Here is a 22,935-nt window from a genome sequence, read left to right as displayed (position 1 = left end):
AAAAATAAATACATGAACTTCAGATACAGAACAGAATTATTATAGTTTTCTGCAAAATTAGAAATGATTACTGAAGCATGTGGCTGAAAAGAAAATGTTAAAGGATTTAACAAGGATAACTTTTTTCCAAATTGAAGTACAGACTCCAACCCCTGATTATTCCCATCAAAGTGTGAAACCATACTAAGGAGTTAGATCATACAACCTAAACCGCACCTTATCGAGTTCTTCCCATGAATCAACACAGATTTTATAGCACAAATAATAAGGACAGATCTTCAAAAGACATGTGGATGTGTAGGAACAGAGTACAAAGCAGAGTGTCATCTGAACTCTTTTATTATATAATAAAAATAGCACTTTGTTTGAGAATTGGAAGTTTATCAGTTTCACTTTCAGTACAAGGCTTCCCTGCATATCCGCACGTGCAAAAAAGGACAAGCAATGAACTGCAGGAAAGCCTTGTACCCTTAGTGCCTTCTTTTATCTCCAGAACTTAAAATCCAGCAATGTTACTAAACAAGTAAGGCACAGAGACACAAACAGAAAGGATATGTCAATCATTTTCATGTAAACAAAGCAGCCAGGCATCAAATGTAATTGTGAATAACTGGGAGGACTTTCAAAGATGCAAATGGACAGTAAATGTCAAGTTCAGAAGATATTCAAGGTTAGCCAAAGTGATCTAATTGCTTCTGTAAATGTATAGTTCCTGAAAACTATGAAGACACCTTCACTGTTGCTAAAGATTTTGGAATGTGTATCCACTATAAACACTATACTAATTATAATTACATTATTTTTCTCTCATAATTTCCACGGTGATTTTCCTAAAATGAAGCAGGCCAAGAATACTTCTCACCAGGTATTTCCTCTGCTAGGTGACAAGCATGCTGTTGTACCTAGCCTACTGACCTTGGCAGACCTCTGCCAAAAGCTCCTTTAGGACATGTGAAAATTAGTTTGAAGGCTGTATTTTTTTCTCGGAATCATCATCAAACCACCATGAAGTCTGAAATTGCTAGGCATTTCTTGCCAGAAAATGCCTCTGAGATTCCAACTGTGTATCATCACCAGGCAGGTCAGCAGTACAGCAGGTGTCACACTTCACCTGACTGTGCCAGCATAACCTGAACTAGTTGCAGAAACTACTAACACCTTTCTGGCAGATCACACTTACCTGTGGCCTCCATTAGAAAGCACAATACAGAGATCGATCCACAGACTCTGGCAAAAAAACCCAGCAATCTTTTAGCTGGCTTTAAATTAGGGTCATTTTTTCCCTTAACAATGCAATCGTGCAGTCCCTGCCTCTGACCAGCATTGCCACGAATATTTTTTTAGAAAGATATATCAGAGTAAAACAAAAAAGATGTATCAGAGTAAAAGCCTGCAACATTAATTCCATACTTGATACAAAATTTATGGAGATAAAATGATGTGGAAGCCTTTCACAGTTCCTTCTAAAACTCAGAAATCTTCCTCTGAATTCCCAATGTTGCTTTGACATGCTTTTTAGACCAATTCCTTGCCAGAGGTGCTGTGTAATTGTTTATGTCTCATCTAACCTGAAGTGGAAGCTGAAACTCAACAAGTAAATATGCAAATATCTGCCAGTGATTTGTACTTGCAAAATATAATCCAAATGTTTATTGCAATCCTGTTTAAGAAGTTCCCAGCAGACACATTTCTAGCAACACATTAAATGCCAATAGGATCTGGTTTCCTGAGAGCCAATCGTGAAGGACTAGGAAACCCATGTAAAGAAATTTCTGAACAAGATTCCAAAGATAAATCCTTTTGTTATGAAAAATACTCTTAAGGGAGAAATGTGACTGACTGGTTCACAATTCAACTATTTGCCACACATTTACATCAAGGCAAAGCATTTTTCCCCACCAGTGGGAGATTTCAGTTACATGGGGCACAAGGAAAAGAAAAGAAAAAAATCTATTGTGAAAGGGCTCTTTTACCGTTCTAGTCCAAGTGAATGTCTTAGAATATGTCAGCTGGACAAACCAAAAATACAAAAATAAAAGATGATTAAAGATAGTTTATCTTCACCTAGCAATTGGTAACTATGCGTTCCAGCCAGAGAAAACACTGGGAAAGCTACTGGAGGAGTTTTCCTTTGGCTCAGGGAACAGATGAGCAAGAGTTCTCCTAAGGCATTGGTTACAAAGCCAAAAGCTGTTAAATTCAGCAGCGGCTAAAGCAAGTTACAACACAGTCTGCTCCAGCCTATGTGGACAGAGCCAAGCTGCAGTAAAATAACATCTAGGGGGAAAAGAGAGAGCAGAGAAAACATACCTTATGGTTTTATCCCAAGTCTGAACCAGACTCATGGAGCTGTCTCAAGCAAGTCACAATACAGAGGTAGGAAAGGATTTCTGCTCAGAGTGCTCAACTCCAGCAGCACAGTTCTTATAGTGGCATCTTCTAGTGTTTACTCAATCAAGTTTTCAATTCCCAAAGAATAGACGCAGTTTCTTGGGAAAATTATGCCACTTGCTGACCTTGAGGAAGACTTTTCTAGTCCAATAAATTGCATCTCTTCTGACATGCATTCTTTCTAGTTAATCTAATTTTTCCTATATGCCACTTCACCATCCCAAGCATTTTGATCAAACTGTTCTTACAGCACTGCTTTCTCCACGCCCTCTCCTACACAAAACCTCCCTCTTCATCTGTCCTTGCACATTTCTTCAGGTCCATGGTTCATTTTCCTTCCTCTCCTCAGAATTTTAGTTAAACCACATAAAATGATGCATAAAGACTAAAGGGAAGTTTAAAAAGCTTCTGAAGTGAAAAACAGGCTGGAATCGTGAACTAAGAACTGTTCTCTGGTCAGCTGTGCAGCTCTAGCTCATTGCATAAGCATGACTGTAAAATCATTCTGCAGCTTCAAATAACTCCTATTTGTGCAATTTCCACTTAATTTAAGACTTAGCTGGAGCAAACTGTACTTGCATTCTAAGGAAGGCAAAAAAAGTTAAGAGGATCTAAAAGGTTTTGATACAATGAGTGCGATGCTATGCCAATGAGAACCAGCATTTAGGATCCCGTAAGAACAAGAAATCAATGCAGGTTCTGTTTTAATTTTATTTCAAAGAATGAAGGAATAATAACATTTAAACAGAATTATGAACACTAATACATTTTACAGTAGTCTCATGTTTAGCCTCTGCCTCTTCCTATATGTGAAAGCTTTACCTTTAGATAATGTTTGGAAACAGAACATCAAATGCACCCATGCAGAATGGGAACACACCGGGGTCTGGCATTTTCCCACTGAGGACAGGCTGCTGAACAAAGTGAGCACTGCCTGCCATTTTCACTTAGCTTTTGCTGCCAGCCAGGCTGGAGCTCTTCCTATAAATCCCAATATTTTCCAATCAGTTTATTTTCAGAAATGGAATATTGGCCAGAAAAAACACAACTTCCTATATCTCAAGAAATTCAGAGCTAGTGAACATCTGCATTGTGGCTACTTATCTGGAAATCTTGATGGGTTAGTACTGTCATTGTATCTTAAAGTGGCTCGACACTGAATTTTTTACTGTCCTGTATGTCTCTACATTTCACAAATCTGCTCTGTAACTGTAAAATGTAAGGCGCTCTGCATCAGCCCCAATATGGGGGTGAGACTAATGGTGTGCATGGTTAGCATCTTAACATTATGGAAGTCGGAAATGTCAACACTTGTCATAACTGCTCAATAGGAGTCTCTCAGTACCACCTATCTACTGTAAGTAAAGGACTATGACACATTTTAAACCGACAACCTCACAGTTAGCAAAATTTCAGTACTTCTTTACCGTGGTGGCACTCACGATGTGGCAGAGAACTTTTTCCTTGGTATCTGGCTGACCTTTATGGAAACCTGCTGCCCCTCTGTGAGGTGTGTGTACACCAAGTCTAAGTTCAAAATTTACATTTCCCTCCCTCAAATTTTATTATTTTATCTTTACCTCTGTTTTTTTCTGTGATTATTAAATCTAAGAGGGACGATAGGTTTTTAAATCAATTTGTGAAAGGACAATGAAAGATGCTGATGACTAGAAGGATGGAAACAAGCTTCTAACAGATGAAAAGAGAGAGAGGATTAATGAGCAGATGTGTCCTGTTTCTGAAATGCAAGCACGATGACTGTCTCGGGACTGATTCATTACAGATACAGGTCTGCCCGTCATGGTACCAGGGAAGAGCTCTTACTGACTCTTGAGCAGAAAGGGGAAACAGCAGAAGAAACTTCAGTCAGAAGTTCACGTTTGAAGGAAAAATACAGTAGACTCCATTTAGCCCTAGCTCCCTCTGCAAACAAAACCCCTCAAGTGAAATCACAGGAGGAGCAAGAAATTTAAGTCTCCCATTCTCCTGTCTGATGAAGATTGCAGGAGCTGCACCTTTCATAGGAAGCCATGTCTGACCCCCCAGCCACACTCCGACTTCAGCAGTATCCAGAACCCACAGAGAGCTCGTGCCCTCCAAGGGCCAAACTCTCCCACGGCTCTTCACAGAGCAGCTCAGGTAAGAAATACTCCCTGCGCACAATATCCTTTTGTACTACACAAGTGAAGCCTCTGAATAAAGAGACCGGTATATCACGTAAGATCAAGGAATTAGAAACTAACCAGTAAGTGTGACTCTCCAGAGCCACTAGACCGTCCCCTTCCGTCATTGAGCTGGGCGGGCATGGCTGAGGCAGCTTTCTCACTGAAAAGCAAAGCATTTGAGGCTGGTGTGTTGGGTTTTTTCCTCCAATGTAATTTTAACAAATCTAGTTCACCATACAACTCAAATCAATTTAACAGGCATGGTGGCTTTCAGCTCAGTTTACATTTATCTTTTTGAGATCTTTTCGTTTTTTTGGGGGGAGGGCGGCTTTTTAACTTTGAGATAAACTGTTCTCTGTTGTGAACAAAATTAGCCGTCGATCCTGGCTGGCTGCACATAAAATCCATTTTAAAAAGAACTCTAGGATATACATGCATTTTACTTTGAACTTCCTGCTAGACTGCATTCGTACTTACTTGAGTAAAAGGTTAGAACTTCTACGTCTCTCACTGCCTAAGGGAACCAAAAATATTAGCGCTGATTAAATATTTATTTTGTAGCAACATGAAATCTATCATGCTACAGAAAATTATTTTAAACGGTATGTCTTCAACAAGGCTGTGACTTCCAGCTTTTCCTCTTACCAAGTTACACGTTCAATCAAAATACAGCTGGGCCAAGAAAACTCTGTTTTGTTTTGGCAAAGCATCAGACAGCATCTTCTGGTTTGCCAGCACAGGCAGAATCTTATCTAACCGTATGATGCTCTTGGATTTACTACCTATTAGAAAAACTATTAAGAAGCACTGAAAGGTTCCAGCCCCTCTTACGCATTCTCAGTCAAATCTCGTTAGTTTGCACACTCTCAGTTTGCACACAAAAATACAGCAGTCTTTTCCCATCTCTCAGGGAAAAATTAATAGGAGAGTGTTAAGTCTCATGTTACTAGGACTTCATTACCTTTAAAAGCTACGCTAAATAATTAAACTGCACTTGTCAAATAAGTGGTTAGAGAACATTTTGTGCTGTGGCATATGTTCTTACTGTCTGTTTGCTTCAATTGACAAAATTAAATCATTCAGAGTCTCCTGCACAACAGTGCAAACAACAGAGACCCCAAACCTGGAGAGGAGGAGAGCTGTGGGACTCAAAGGACAGATGTGTATAGGATGTGATTAAAGAAAGGGCACTGGATTAAAGCCACAGATGAGGAAAATCAAACAACAGAAGCAAAGCTTGCTATGAGGATGCTACTGAATGAGAACGACCTAGAAGCAAATCTAGCTACGACCATGTAGTTCTGTAGCAGCTTCCAGACAGGCTTTCTGTAAAGTCTCAGACCCTTGAAGTGGGCAAAAAGGCAGAAAATGGATATAATTGCTTAGAGAGACTAGGACTAATAATATTCAGGCAATATTAGCTTCCCCAACTTTTTATTTACCTTCTTACCCATATTTTCACAGTAATATATATTGGGGGAGGGAGGCTTTGGCTAGTGCTAATAGCAGGGTACAGTAATCTGAAATATTCTGTACTAAACAGGATCTCTCAGGGCTGAAACAGAGGGGCTCTGGGCAAAATGGCAAAGGCAGAAAAATTAGATGAGTGACCTACCCGTCCACCACATCCATATGGCAAGGCCATTTCTGTAATGCCAAAAGACAAACAGAATTTCTGGCACAATGCATGTTGTCCTACCTGCCTCCCTTCTCTGCAGGTGGGTCTTAGGACCCACGCAGCCAAATGATGCAGATGTATCCAAATGAACAGCTGTCCCTCCCGCTGATGGGACTTGATCTGTCTGGCCAACCTGGCAATTTTTCAGAAGCAATCTTCTAAAGGTTACTCAAAACAAAACACTTCCCAGCTGCAAATCCCTTCTGGTAGCAGCCAGACATACGCTATACCAGCCTGCTACTACTGGAGCCACAGCCACCCTCCCAGGGCTGCAGCAAACCGCAGGATCTGCTGCCCTGAACACCCATCATGATGTTCAAGTTGGACTCGGTCAATGAGTGCATACACACAATCTGCTATTTTCTAAATGAACTAGTCACCAAAAGCCACATTTCCATTAAGTGGGAGAGAACATTCCTGAAGCTCCCGTTCTCTCACGGCAGCAGAATTTCCCTGAATTGACACTTTTTGCAAAGTTATGTAACAGTGAGTGCAGCATGCTTAACTCTTATCTGAGCAGACATTGCGAGCACAGCATAAGCACCATGGTACTTCTTTACAGCAAACTGTGCTCCAACAGCATGTGAATTTAAAAAATTTTGCAAAAGGTACATTTATTTCTTGGAAGAGAACAACAAGTTACCCAAGCAAATCATGGATTCTTGTATAGGGGTTATTAAGTAAACAAAAATGCAGAAAACTGAATTCAATAGCTTTTAAATGCAGTAAAACTAAGCTTTTACAGCAAGTGCAGTTCTACAATATAAATAACAAATTCGGGAGTAGCAGTGCATTGGAAATGAGCCAAAAGAACTCCCCAGACCTTAACACAACTCCTTCTTTTTGTCATGTTGAGTACTTTTACAGCATTGCCTGAACAGAAAGAAATGCCAAGGAAGCTCTCAGCAACAACCAAAATCAATTTTGCAAGGTTGTGTACAACTGTCCAGCAGAGGCGTTCCTTCTGTGGTATGAAAGACTGTTTTCCTTTACATTAAAAGACTAGCCACAAGCTTTCACATGAAGGAAAACAGCAGCAATTTGATGGCTCAAATGGAGACAGCAATTGCTTTTTCTTCCATAGCACAGCCTCCTCCACTCCTTTTCAGAACTGAAGTATCCATTAACAGTGACTCAGTAGTAGCAAAAACGTGAAAAAAAGGCATCCTGAAGTTTGTTTTTAAATACTCTCCACAGTCAGTATTATGGCTATCAGGAATTTGTCAAAACCATAGGTATGTAATGTATTTTCAGGAGAGACGGTGGATAAGAAACTTCACACTAAAAAATCGCAAGTGTTATTGCATAGCAACCAGCCAAACACGTTTGACTCCTGACTAACCAAAGCCTTCTCTCCTTTATATTTCACCATAGCCGCTAATCCCTTACCTACTAGGCAAGGGTAATTAACCTTTTTTTTATCTTTTTCCAATCTCTTGCCATCCCTCACCTTTCCCTTTTTCTTGGACGTCCATGAAAGCAGATGTAGCCTTCATGTGCAGGGACACAGACTCACCTCAGCCACCTTCCTTTGGGTTATCAAACACAAGGGTATTCCTCTTCTCTACTTTAGTCTTCCTATTGGTTTAGTCTAATAATTCTCCCAATTCAGGTTTAGACTGCCAAGTGTAAACGATACGTACAGGTTAGCCCAGGGAGGGAGGAAGAGCAGTAGGGATGCTCAGAGGACAGAAACAAGCCAGGTACCAAGTGCCCACCACCTGCTGGCAGGTTGGGTATCAGGTATTCTGGAACACAAAATCCTCCAATATGCCTGGCCTCAGCCTCAAATTACCCTGGACAGCTCTGGTTTCTTAAAGTATTACAGAAGAGCTTTTTCACAGGTCTTTCAAGAGAGCCAGAATTATGTGAAGGCTCTCCTGAATAATGTTTTATGCACACATACAGCCAGCACAACTCTTTGGCATTCCTCCTGTCACACTACTGTGGAGTTTCACTGTACATCCCTGTAAGAGAAGCTATGCTATGTAAGTGCAGCAGGATGACAGAATTCTGAGCTCAGGTTGACAGATTTTTTCCATTTGTAAGATTTTGCACAGTTAACTCCCAATTAATTTTGGATGTTGAAATTAATGAGCTTATCAAAATAACAAAAAGGAGTCAGGGCTATTCTTGTTCAACACAGTGTTCTGTGTTTCTTCTAGTATAAAATTACCTTTTTGATCAACCATTTTTTTGGTATTTTCTATGAAAAGGATCTGCTGCCTTTTACCCAGTAAACAGGTATGTTGATGAGAACAGAAAGACGAGTGACCTCCCCTCTTCTTGAGTATCCCACGTCGGTCCCAGAGCAAATATACAATTTATCACTTTTTCAATTTTGGGGAAAGCAGATTATTTTGTACAGGAATTCTACACAATCTGCTAAAAATGTATCCTACCCTTTCTACTCATATGGGTATAAAGACTAGCTATAGAAAATCCTGTGTTAAAGGTGATAGCATTACGCTCACTGAGTAACTGCAGAAAATTCCAAACTCATTCAGGACTTTAGTGGTATCACAGGAAAGACTCAATGAACACCACAGACAAATCATTACTTTTCAGTGAACTCAATACAAAATGCAAGCTACCGAGTAAATCAGGTGGAATATTAGAAGACGATGCAGCAAGCTGTGCCTACAGGCCGCCGAGGCGAGCAGAAATGGGCTCGCTACGGTCTGTACGGCGGCAGCACACGCAAGCCGCCCACGCAGCAGCGCCGTGCCCACCACTGCGCTCCTTCAAGCATCTGCTCAAAGACTTTTCAACCTTTCACCACTGAAACGAGAGTGACCCGCTGCAGCTCCGATTTTGGAAATCCTGTGGCTGCCTGCACCACATAAGAGCCTTTGTTGGTGGAGATGTGGATTTAAAAGGCCTGAAGGAACTCTTAGGATAATCTGGTCTGACTTCCTGCCTGGCACAGGCCATAATACCTCACGCAGCAATTTCTTTACAAAGTACAAGAACTTGTAACTCTACTAGAAGGTATTTCAGTAGGAGATCTAATCTTGATTTAATTACTCCAAGTGATCTACCACATTCCTTTCGAAGCATTTCCAATGGTTAATTACACCCACAGTATCGCATTTCCAAGCTGAACTCCTCTTGCTTATCTTGGGGTGTTTTTGTCTGTTGGAGCCCTATCCTATCTCCCTACACAGATATTTTTAGATATTAACCACATCACACCTCAGAATTCTCTTACCTGAGATAAATAGCTTTGCCTGCTTGGCAAATCAAAACAGGGATTCCTGAATCCAACGCACAGCAGCTGCGGTGGTATTATAAATAGCTTTTGACTATGGAGACTAAAAGAGAAAAGTCAATTCAAGTGCGAAGGGAAGGCCCCGAGCATCCTCTTTAACAAGCTTTTCCAGCTTCCATAGCAGTCACCCAAGTACTTGTAAGACCTGGAAATTTGGGATAAATAGCACTGCAATCTGCAGAGTCTAATTTTTACCTTAACTGATGAATTCTGGCTCAAACTGGATCGGTAGTTACCGAACACTACAGTTAAAGAAATAGGCAGCTGACAGCAGGTGGTTTTCTACTACTCGTATGTCAAAAATCACATAAAATTCTTGCTAACAGAATGACCACTACTGCAGGCACTGCCAAGGCAGAAATCCAGGAGTGAGCAATATGTACCCTAAAATACTTCCAGTTGTGACTCTGGGAAACAAAATGAGTAAGTTTCCACTACTGCTGTCATGCTATATAACTTAGACATTTGTATTAATGTAGCATTCAGAGGCTCCACATAAGGCTCTCTTGTGTTAGGTGATCAACTACAAACCCAGCGAGCTTAATTCGTTTTTTCAGCATTTGCCCAGTTCTTGAATAGCTGAATCGTGGTAATGAGACAGAAAGAGGACTTGTGTCCTCCCTGAATCATGGATACTGATGAGATCAATGTACAAACTGCTCAGAACTAGAACCCCTTCTGGCATTTACAAAATCCCTGTACTACCCATGTGTTTCTCAACACATTATAAAGTTCCTTAGCTTCCTCAGCCCTATTCCAGACGGGCTTTCAGTCCTTCACACCGATTTGGTGCAGAACAGCAGCGTCTTGCTGTCTCAGAGATATATTATGTATGCACACACCTTTGTAACTGCAAATACACGCACATTCTCTCCATGTACTAACACAAAGCAAGAACTGCAATTCTAGATTGTCTGCTATTTACAAGATCACTTTAAAATTTTCCACAAATGTGGATGTATCACCACAAAAATGTGGTATGACTTCTCATTGCTTTTTCACACCACTTGTGCTTTTTCAATTAATATTTCACATTAGCACTCACTTGTAGTTTCAAACAGCTTATATTTTGTGTAACTTTTAAGCCTCCCTCTTCCCTATTCCAAGGATGCCTATCTGCAAATCAGGAATATAGTTTATGTAGCTGTATCAACTTTTAACGGTTTGGGAAGCCTGTAGGTTTAAAAAACATTCCTTTTAATACATTTCCATTTGGAAGGTGTCAGACTTGAAATAAGTGCACAAAATCCCACTCTGCAAGCTTTCAGTTTAACCACCAATGAAGACCAAACCAGGTAAATAATAGCAGGAAAGGAAAACAGTAACCCACACCACCTCCCTTCCTCGGTATCCTGTGAATGGTTATTAAAATTGAAACGATTTCCTGTGACTGAAAAGTAATGATAAATTTCTGTAATGCTCTGAACAGGATCATACGGCAGCTGCCTGTCAAAACAACTTGCTATCACACACCTGGACATGTTATTTGACACAGCTGTTTCATTTTCTATATGAACAGAAACACAATACATGAATGTCAGCATCCTCACTAGCAATGAAAGATAAAACCCCCTTTTTGAACACCCCTTGATGTTGGTAATGTATTAAAAGACATTCTTCTGTCTTTTGCTCATCTAGCAGATGCGTAGGGAATCCATCTCCAGCCTGAATCATGTTATATAGGAGAAAATATTCACTCTCTAGAAGAGTTCACCCCTCCTCTACGGATACATTTATTTAACTATGTAAGTCAAACTCCCACCACCACATCTCAAAAAAAAAAAAAAAAAAAAAAAAAAAAAAAAAAGCCGCAAAGCTACTTATTTTATCAGCATATAGTCTAATATTTCATTTTCAAACTGCAAAGAAGTGCTCCTTATAAATCAGATTTTAACTGACGGAGTAGTGAAAACTATAGTCTCTACTGAAAAATAGGTATCTGTGAACTCCTTATAAGCAAAAAGAAGTTTCCAAATTATGCAGGTATCTTATTTTGATTAAATGACCAAAGAGTGGCTTAGTAACAATAAAAGAAGAAAAAAAAAAAAGTCAAATGTCGTTACACTTATTCTGCAATATTGTCTCCTTTTCTTGCTTGGACATACTGACCAACACTGTGCCTAGGACATACTCCAAAATCTGAATTTATTTGTTAAAAATTAGTACGATATTCAAGTTAATTGTAGGTAAAGTGGAATAAAAAAATCTTACCTTATTAGAGCTTCATGTTCTGTTCTTTCACTGAAAAGAGTAAAAAAATTTGTATTAAAGGTCCACATGGTAAAAAAGTACTTTCTGAAGTTATTATTTTATTTTCACTTCAGTTAACACCAAAACTATGGTGTTCTTTTTGCATAACTGAAACTAATTCCCATTATTTTGGAGAGTTAATCATTCTCAACACCCTGGAATGGAGACCTTTATTTATTTACTATCATAACTAGCTGTTCTAAGCAAACATTTCAAATGCTTTGGAAATACCAATACAAACAACTGATCTAGTCAATTCATGACCTAAACTGCAGGCTGATTAGGCACACTTTGTAGGTTTATTTTCACTGCAAGCAGAACTTTATAACCAGTATTTGTATTGCTCTTATTTTTAATGGACACTGGATATTTCCTATTATTAGGTGGACTTGCATTGCAGTATCCTCATTCAAAGAGTTTCCCAGCCTGGAAGGTTTTTTATAAAATCTGCTGTTTTCTGCTCTGTCCCAAAACCTGTAGGGTCAGCAGTGGTTGCAGAAGAAGGAAAGCATGAAGTCATTTCATTAAACATCTGCTTCAACTAAGCCATTCTAAATGACACATTTGCCAATAGCTTACCGATATACATCACAAGATCTGAAAACCACAAAAGCTTTAAGACTATTCTGAAAAGTTCCAGCATGACTCAGAACAATTAATACATTTTGAGGCCTGCAAAATTATTAATTAACCTTTCATTTCTTTGTGACTTTTGTTCAGTCCTTTACAACCAAGGAGAACTATTTGCAGGCATCAGCACTATAATTGGGAATTGGATTCTGGTAACTCTGAAGTAAATGGGTACTTTTTGCCACTAATATATGCAAGAACAGAAACGCACATTATCTTATTTCATTTTCTAAATTAGCATAATAACATGAAATAGAAAACAAAAAGCCAAGCCTAATAAAATCTGACAATTATTAGTATTTGCTGGAAAGCAATGAAAATCATGCTGAGTCACAGGCAAAGCATCTCAGCCTCTAGCACTTTCTGTACACCTCATCAGCCATTAGTCAGTGTGGTTAGAAATATACAGATGAAGGAAACCAAGAAGACACCTTGTTCATCTTTGCCAAGGATGAACTCAAAGCTTGGCCTCAAAGCATGCGGTCAGTTGCAATAGCTGAAGAGACTAATTTCCCTCTCTACAATGCAAATACCGTTTTGGGGGACAGAGGGGTTAATTACAGTCTTCAAGGAACGGCTGTGAATCTGTCCATCTGAGGGAAGCAAAGCTTAAGTGAATAGCAGAAGTAGAATTCCCTTAAGTTAGTATTTTATGAGACCAATAAAATAAGCCTACTTCAGAAAGGGAACAGGCAAACTTAAAAGGAGACATTCCTGAAGTGCAGAAAATCATTCAATTAAACATCCATTTTGAAAAAAGGCATGAGATCTCATTTTTATGAATCAGCTCATCAGAGCTGACATTTGCAATGTCTGATTTCCCACAGCAGAGTATCTGCACACGTTTACCTTTAAAGGAAGAGAACTAACTATAAGGTCATTTCATCACTTAGTAAAATATACAAAAACCTCACAGATTTCATTTTCTACAGCTTTTTGTGATAATCAGCTATTAAAACATACATCAGCACCAAATCACTTCACATTTACCCATCTGGCTTTATGTGTGCATCACCCACAAAAGGTAACTTCAAGGTTCTGCATGCAGGAATCAAGGCACAGAACCAGCAGGCGTTGTGTCACTGGATGACTGTTTCAACAGGATTGAGTGGGATTTCTTACAGCACGAGCCAAATCCTTCCTACTTTTCTCATGCAAAACATCCATTGAAGCTAGCCAGAGTGCAACTGAGGACATATTATGTCTCTGATTCTTTATTACTCACCTGCCCCAATACTACAGCGGTCCACAGCACCAAGTTTATGGGACCAGAATGGTTCTTTGTGGGAAGGGAAAGGAATGTCTTACAGGATAGCCTGTTTTAACCACAAAGCAGGTACAGAGGCAAGTCTGAAGAAGACTAAAAGTCATCCTGGACTTGTGACAAGATCCACAGCTTTTGAAACGCAGTATTCTATGCTAGAAACACTCACAGCACAGGCTGCTTTGAAGCATATTTAACTCATCCTACGTACTTTTAAAAGAAGAATGAAAGCTGACTTTGGCACGGTTTATGACTCCCAGAAAAAAAATTAAATCCTAGCATGCTTAAAGAAACAGTTTGCCTAACTTTCCCTTATCTGATCTAGCTGTTGATAAGAGGACAAGATATAATGAGGGCCATGAGCACCTCCCATCTTATGTTCTCACAGGCCCTGCTGCCTGCCTAGCTTGATGGTCTCAATAGACAATTGTCCAAGAGAATCATGTCCTAGAGAAAGAAGGGCCCATTATTGCTCTCCACCAGGTAGCAGGAAGCTTCCTTTATTTTACGATGATCTGGCTTCTCTCCAAGTGGAAATAATCCTCACCCCAGCATGCCCAAAACCACACTGGGTGAGTGAGGCTCCGACCATTCAACGGTCCCTGCAGAAGACTTGCCAGGTTGCCTGCCTTACCTCCCTCTGACACCATGGCAGAGTTTCACGTGGGCTCTTTGCTTTCACATAAAAATGTGTTTCCTCTTACCTGCTTGCACTGCTTCATGCTTAATGACCTCCTTGTTCAGATGGAGGGAAAGAGCTCTACCAAAATAGGGAAGAAATTTTTATTGCAACATTCAGATGTGTCATTTTTTCTAAGCATATGCCTCTCTACAGTAAAAACTGTACTTGTTGCCAGTCACCAAATGTGTTAACTTTGGATGCACTCCGGAGGGATTCTAGCAGACTGCCTCAAAAGCACATCAATACAATTAAGTTAAACTAAGCAGACAACTGCCCACACTCAGTGCCAAAAGACTCCGTAACTTCAACGAGGTATTTACCATTATCCTTTCAATTCAGATAAAAAAAATAAATAAAATCATAAAACCTTTTTGCAAGCTCCATCTTTTTCAGAACAACTCCTTATGAAGCAGTTTTGTAAATACCAAAACTAACACTAAAAAAAAAGTACAGAGATTGTTGTAACAATGTACTTTGCTGATGCTGTTCATGAGTCTTCTTGAAGAAGACTCACCACTGACTCCAGTCGAACCACAGAAAACTAATACTGCCAAATGGATTAGACTGCAGAATAGATGTAGATGAATATTTCCTCCTTTCCCAGACTCAGAAAATTCTTGACTGCATGGAGCTGTACACATAAAAGCGTTCCTTTTTATTTCAGTCATTATTATTTTGTCTTTTCTATTATATGCTGTTTAGCAGAAATTGCAAAGCTGAAGATACGGCAATGTATCTTGCCATTAACAAAAACATGGGTTTGATCCCTATAATGAATATACCCAATTAGTGAAAACAATTTATTTCCAAATGATTCAGCACTTATCCGGTACACGGTAGGAGAAAAAGGCATCCAGGTGCACTTTCCAAAATTTAAATATAAATTACATACTCTGCATAAGTCTTTGAACAGATATCATATTAGAGATGACATATTAGATCTTCCTCTTGTACATGTATTATTATCCAACAAAACCCCATTCATCCTATTAAAAATTACTTTTAGGCTCCTGAAATACATCACAGACATCTTCATTTAAAAAACAGGTAGGGGGAAAATAATTTAAAGTTACCAAAAGATGCAAATCTATTCAGTCTTCTAGACAGATTCACCATCACCCCAGGATTTGCTTCAGTTTATTTTTGTAGTCCCCACAGGATGCTCTGATATTCAGAGGTCCACAAGGAGACTGACTGAGCAAAGTAACAAGAATTTCCTTTTTCACAAAAGATCACAGAAAGCCAACCAGGCCTGGAAAAGCCACGGAGTTCTCATTCCATCAGAGTCAAGAAAGCAAAAAGAAAGGGGTGGAGGATCAAGAATCCCGATCAGAAGATAAATCCATTCCTGAAATCATTCCAATAAGTTTGGCTTTCAGTTCTGCTGTTTAGCAGCTCCCAGTAAGAATTAAAATGCAGTCAATGGGGAAAAAAAAAAAAAAAAAAAAAAAAACAAAAAACCCCCCCCAAAAAACAGAACCGAAACCAAACAACCAAAAACCCAACAAACCCTAACTTAGGAAAAAAAACCCAACAGAGAAAAATCTCACTGACCCACTGACCTCCCTCAGCAGAGTTGTTCCTCAAGATGCAGGGAACTCTGCTGGCATAGAAATGTAATTTAATTCTTCCTGCCCCACCAGTCTTGACTCAAGGCCATTTGATTTCACAGTTCCAGCACTTGCAGTAGTTAGGAAGTTGTGCCATGAACTTTGTAGAGTGAAAAGCCATGACTGCGGCATGACAAAGTCTAATCTGTGACAGGCATTTTCATTTCTGAAACTTTACACAGCATGCCTTGGATCGTCTGGTGCTTCCTTAGGGAGACTCAACTCTCTGCAGGTGCAGCAAGACAGCAGATAGGTCTGCGTGCACAGGCTAAACTCTGAGACCTACAGATGCATCCTAAGAACGTTTACTACCAGCACAATGCTAATCATAATTATCATGTGGGTAAACACTCTCTGCAGGATAAAAGGCTAGAAGAAAGCCCATGTTTAGATTGGACAGCAAAGACAAGATCATAGCTGGAAGGCAGAAAACACATAAATAGTTCCATATAACGCACACCTACAGATTAAAAATCAACCATTGTTGCCAAAAACCTGCACATAACCCCACCCACAGCTATACATGCCTACATATAACTGCCAATAGCAAAAGGAGTATGTGGTCCATGTTCTGCTGCTCCACCAGCACAACCAGTCCGAGAGCCACCGTCTCACATCTGTCCTTCTCCCCAGGGAAGTGCTGAATGCTCAGGCACATTCCTCTTTCTTCACCCCACCATTGTTACTGCTCTTGATGACTGGCTGTCATAGAAATACAGTTCAATGATTTTTTGGAAGCTAGTCCTCCTCCTGGGTCTAAGAAGTCTTACATTTCAGCCAGGTAGCTTGACCCAACTGTTCAGAGGTGGAATAATGAGGAAACAAAAATCACCATTGCTACCATTGTACGTTTGCGGAGACCATCCTAAGGAGCTAAAAACTCACAGCTGCTTTACTGAAAACGGTATGAATGCACTGTCCAGAAGCTATTATCCTCCCCAGTAAATGGTGAGTTCACAGACAGCAATGGCTCATAATCCTGTTTTGCCAGCATTTCCATTATAATGCTCTGTTTTAATGAAGAATTAAAAAGGTCAGAATACACTTTCGCTAGTAGACCTTCAAGTTCTATTACAGTACATTTTATTTACATTATACACGTTAGTGTCAGAATTTTCCTTGAATTTAAAAAATGACAAACATCAATTAATTTACTTTTAAAACAAAAACTGTACTAAAATAATTGTTTCAAATCCTCAAACATATTTCTCTAGTCTTTGTAAAAAATTGTGTCATTAAAAGGAAAAGCTAATGTATTATAGTAACACAGGGATTCACAGAATTTGAGAGAACTAAGCAGATCTCAGAAAAGAGCAGCTATTCTCTCTATGCCTAACAATCACAAGTCCTAAACTCGATTATTCTCTCCCTCTGAAAGGTATTTAAGGATGGCATCTCCATAGGACCTGGCCCAGTGCCACTCAAAGTGCAACGATGCACGCTGCAGTCAATGAGAAACCCTCCATCCACCTTAGGCTTGAAACCTTGCCTAGGATCAAAAACCCAATTACAAAAGGCATTAGGATGCTGAAAACAAGCTTTCATACATATTTTTGAACTACCAATGTTCATCGCTTTTCTGAGTATTGCCCAAAACTTCACAGAAAACTAACAATAGTCAAATGTGAGGGGAACCTTCAAGCTTTAAATGCAATGTGAAAATAAATGTGAAATGGAAAGTTTTGAGACTCAGGAATATTCCTCCCAAATGTGTCTAACCATATATGGCAGTTATTGGTGGAAGTCACCACTCTGAGATTGGTGGTGCAGCCAGCACCCTGGAGTCTTCTCCTTTCCTCCTCCAGCTTACTGAAGAGGAACTCTGAAAGCAGACAAGCTAAGACAGCCCAAACCAGGTGAGACACTTCATCTTTAGATTCAGACCACTTTACACCAGGTTTTAATCAATGCCTGTATGTCTGAGTAAGCAAGAACTACAGCACAAGTAAGACTTGGACCTTCAAACCTTGTATCTGAAAACACTTATTTTTCTGCTTATAATCACCCCACTGACATGAGAACTATTATGGTTGCCTTTATTGATGCTAGTTCATTTTCTATGGGATGGCAGAATTAAAAAGCCTAGTATCTTCAAGGACAAATGTATAGTAAATTGCTGCACAATATCCTCACCCAGTGAATGTCATTATTGAGTCCTGGAATAAAACACAACAGACTTTGTTATGTTACCTTTTCCAGGGTACCAGTCCCACCCCAACGCACCCCAGAACTTAAAGCCTGGCTGCCTCCAACTTGTGACAAACATCCAGAAAGCATACTTCCCCCCCTGCCCTCCCCCAATACTTTTTCTGCCATGCTCTGTTTGGTATGGCGGATGACAGCCATCACACCTGCATGCTGGAATGCAGCTCTCACGGTATTTCCATCCGAAACTAACGCAACAAAGTTATGAAAGCACAGGTTTAATACATGCTTCTAATGTGGAAAAAAAATCACGGTGAACTGTCTGTAGTACGTTAACTTCTTTATATTTGATTTTAAGATCTTTTTTATTACATTTCTTCCTCCTTTTCTTTTTTTTTTTTTCCTACCTGTATGGCACGTGCCCTCATTTAAGTCCCATGTGTAGCATGTCCCAGTGAATCATCCCAATGCAGTTCAGACCTGTGGCACAGGCTGCGTGATCTGAGCAAGGAATATGTCCTTAAGCTCTGCATACATTTTGAAAGCTATGAAAACCACCCTAAGAACAAATAAAATCAAAATCTGCCATGTAAGAGTCAGAGAAAGCAAGCTTAGAGAATAACTTCTTCTTATGGTACAGTAGAGATTTTAAGGAGTATTGTACAACACTGTATAATCATCTGGCCAGCAATTCCATGGGGAAGTATTTTTCAAATGGCAGTTTTGGTTGTCTGTATAAGAAATAGACAATGAAACAGAAGTATTTCTAAGAAGGGCTTTGGACAATGTCTCCCTATGCCCAGTATATAGAGCAAACACAAATCTGCACTGAAACACAGTTAGGTTTAAATCGTGCAGGCACAACCCAACTTCTCTTCATCATTTGCGGAGAGGTGGTGATACACGCTGCTCCTGACAGTGACACTGTTTGCTAGTGACTATGACTAAATTCAAAATATCGTGGAATGAAGATTCTCTGGATAAGCTAACAGGATAAAAGCCTTAAGAAATTATATTTGCTTTGTTTTCTGGAGCTAAGGTCAAGCACGCTGAAGCTTCAGGGTTTTTTGAAAGGTGGAGTTGGGCTAAACTCCCAACAGGAGAGAAACTGACAGATTTAGACATTTGTTTAGTAACTATGTAACAATGTATCAAAGCTAAGCTGTTGCAATTGTCTTTGATGTTTATTTCTACCACAGGAGATCAGGAAAAAAAAAATCATCTATCCAAGTACTCAAATTCAAAAACACAGTGAAACCTTCTGAACGCACAACTAGCAGGAATGAGGAAACATATTTTCCCCCTTTTGGATGCTCCATAAAAAAAGCTTAATTTATGTTTCTGTTAGAAAGCCAGTGGTATTTGCCTGTTCCCGCCCCCCCAGTATATCACAGATAATACACAGCTGCTGGGTTTATGAGGAATTTGCAGTTGTAACTCAGCAGACAAATCCTTTGTTACAAATAGAGAACAAATAATGGGGATTTACAAGGCTGTAATTATACTGAGAGGGTTTATGCATGAGGATATATTAAAAGACTATACTATATGCAGAATATTTTTTTAAGAAAACCTCTAAGCATTATCCCCACTTACACTAAGGACCCTTTTATAATGTTACCATAAAAGGGACTTTAAATGCATGTCATTTAGGATGCCGTCAAGTCTCTGCCAAGCTCTCCTACGTAGGCTGAATTGTAGAATATACGTGTTTTACGGTTAGCAAATGATGATAAATGAGCAGAGCAAACTTTGAGCCCAAAGCAAAAACCACACTAAAGGTAGATGATGTTCTCCAGCAACCAGGCAAAGTATGCCAGCTGCTGCAGTGAAACGGGAGCAGAGACCAAAAGGTGATGCCCACAGTCCCCACCAGCTGATGCTGAGCAGCCACATGGTTGCACAAGAAGCGCAAGCTGAACAACTGCCCGATGAGCCCACTCTGGCTACTGATCAGGCCACTGCCATATGAACAACAATGCATCAGTTGAGTGATACACCACTGAGAGCAAAGACCTTGGTTTTGCCTTTGCACTGGTCTGTCTGGTCAAGAAAGGCACCTAGACACACCGAAGTGGGATGCCCTGACCCATGGCAGATGCAGTCAGTATTTTGGATGTCTTATTTCACCGGCAGCCTCCTGAGGACAGGCGCTCCCTATGCACCAGAGGCCTGTGGCTGGCTGCACGGCACTCGCCAGGGGATCCACCAGTTACAGCTGCATCTGAGGATGCTCTGAAGTGAACTGCCAGCCAGCTTGTCCCAAGACTAGGAAAACACAAAAGCAAAGATGACTTCAAGTATCCCACTCTGTGAATTAAAGAGGATGTTAGGTTTTCCTTCAATGTATACCATGAACAGAACATAGCTGAGAAGTTATCTTACAATACGGTGCACATTCTTTCTTTAGTTATCGATGGCTACCACAGTTCCTGCCCTTGTTACAAATCAGGAAGGATTTTACATCTCCTCACAATAAAACACTGAGCTGGGAATCACAGAGTCAAAAAATTCTGCACAAAGTTATCCTGAGATGATTTTGATCCTACTGGCTTATTATTCAACTAAAATGGGAGAACTGGACTGTTACTCAAGAAACTACAGTAAATAAAATGGGAATTACTTTCCCAAACCACTTCACTAAGATCAGTGATTCATTATCATAAGTTTAAATTTTGGAGATAATTAATTATTGGTGGGCAGTAGCATGCAGAGTTATCTACTGGATTTTGAAGGTGACCTTTCAACACACTGAAACAGTTGCTAATGGTATATATGACAAAAAATCCACTAGTTTATCATGAACTGCTTTGATGGAGACAGGCACTATAATTAGATAGTCAAGAGAAATCCAGATCCAATGCAACAGACATCAACATCACAAGTAGCATGTCTCCCATGTAGAAGTTTTGTGGGGGTTTTTTTCATAGATTAATTATAATGTTTTGACTTCTGGCATGGATCCCTGAACCAGACAGGGGTGCAGGAAGACTGTGTAACAGGAATGTGCAGGGATAAACAAAGTGGCATGAGGCACACGCAGCAAACCCATGGCACCAGGTGGCTGAGTGGTCCCGATTTGACAGGAGGAAGGAATGGGTAGCATCACCTCCACTATCCTTCCACATCAGCATCCAGCTAGTGGTGAAAGGAGATGCTTAAAGCCTGTTGGTAGAGGACAGGGGCAGAGGAGCAACCTGGAGAGAATATGGGAGAGAGGCAGAGGTTTATAGTCTTCCAGCTTGATCACCCTGATGAGTGATTCCATGTCCATAGGCAATACTAGACACAAAATATCCTACTTTCTCCTTAATTTGTTCAGAAAAGGCTTTCATACTTGTTCTGCTTCCTGCTTATAAGGAAGGAATTCTCTTCTGCAAATGTATCAGAAGTACAATATGACAAAGCAACTGAGTATTGCAGCTAAACAACAACGGAGCAGAAAGCATTTTTCATTTTACAAACCAGAAGAGTTTTTCTTCCATATAGTATTTCAACATTGGTTGGGTTTTTTTTTTTCTTTCAATCTATGACTTTCATATTTGGGATCAGTCATATGGACTATGTAATGGAAAAGCTCTATTACTTATCTGGATCATTATTTTATTTTGTTTTCCTGTGGTTCCAATTGTTCGTTGTTAATTAGATCCAGCCGTAACATTTCATTGTGCAAAAGGCATACTCTGTTTTAATCAAATCTTGGACAGCATTTTGGATGGCACCGTTAGCAACTTGGACAGAATAGTCTGTGGTTTCCTCACCGATGAAGAATCAAAATTATTAACTATGAACATGTCTTCCACTGAATGCTGACAATTATCAGGTTATTTTGATGAACATCTGCCTGTTTCATGGAACTATTTTAGATTTCCTTGTGTTTTTGTACCTGGTTTCTTCACTCAAAACTATACTGAAGTGTAAACCTGTCCCATAGGATGTACTCATGGTGAACTCCTACATCATTTTTCAATTTCTCGTTTTATGCTATGCTGAAAGCGATGCTGTAAACACAAAAGCTGACTGTGCTAGTCTCATCTATTTGAAATCAGACCTTTTTATTTATGATGTTCAAATGATCTTCCCTGTTGTTTTAGCAGTGAAGAGAAATGGACAGTGTTTGGGAACAAAAATACCAACAAACTCCTGCTTAAGGACTGTCTTTGTAAATGTATTTTGGTGACAATGTACTGATTCAGATTATCCTCACAGGTATTTACTGATGACAAAAATCTAAAAAATGTCTCCTTGGCAGGAATAAACACAACACTGCTTCTTCCTATTGATACATAAATTGTCATGAAATAGCACTTTTGATATTGGTGCTGCCGTTTAGAGAATCCTTACTAGGTTTTACATTTTGCTCTGTAAGATTACGCCACCCCTTTTATGTTAGGTCACCCAGCGACTGCTCCTTCCCCCACTACAGCCCCAAGGAATCACAGACTCATAAACTGATGTTTGCTGTTGCCTAATCACCGGTCTGCAGCAGCTCCATCACCAACTAAAAGCAAAAATAGAGAAAGTAGCGCTGTTTAACACCTTTGTTGGTGACATGGACACTGGGATTGACTCCACCCTCAGCAGTCTGCCAACACCACCAAGCTGCGTGGTGTGGTTGACACGCTGGAGAGAAGGAATGATATACAGAGGGACCTTGACAGGCTTGGGAGAGGGGCCCGAGCAAACCTCATGGCATTCAACAGGGCCAAGGGCAAGGTCCTGCATGTGGGTCACGGCAATCCCAAGCACAAATACAGGCTGGGCAGAGAATGGACTGAGGGCAGCATTGAGGAGAAAGACTTGGGAGTGTTGGTTGACAAGGAGCTTAACATCACCTGGCAATGTGCGC

General features: G+C 40.0%; 1 protein-coding gene across 4 annotated transcripts in view; it reads right to left on the bottom strand.

Moving 5' to 3' along the window:
• Window positions 1-22,935, bottom strand: part of THRB (thyroid hormone receptor beta) — a 161,418-nt gene that overhangs the window by 117,246 nt on the left and 21,237 nt on the right. For all 4 annotated transcript variants that reach the window (XM_037383288.1, XM_037383287.1, XM_037383290.1 and 1 more), the window contains exon 2: window positions 11,717-11,746. The gene's annotated coding sequence lies outside the window, so the exon portion shown is untranslated. The remainder of the gene's footprint in view (window positions 1-11,716; window positions 11,747-22,935) is intronic.

Source organism: Falco rusticolus, chromosome 4 (assembly GCF_015220075.1).
Source record: "Falco rusticolus isolate bFalRus1 chromosome 4, bFalRus1.pri, whole genome shotgun sequence".
NCBI lineage: Eukaryota > Metazoa > Chordata > Aves > Falconiformes > Falconidae > Falco > Falco rusticolus.
The sequence above is the reverse complement of the archived record's forward strand: the minus strand, read 5'-3'. Positions and strand labels throughout refer to the sequence as shown.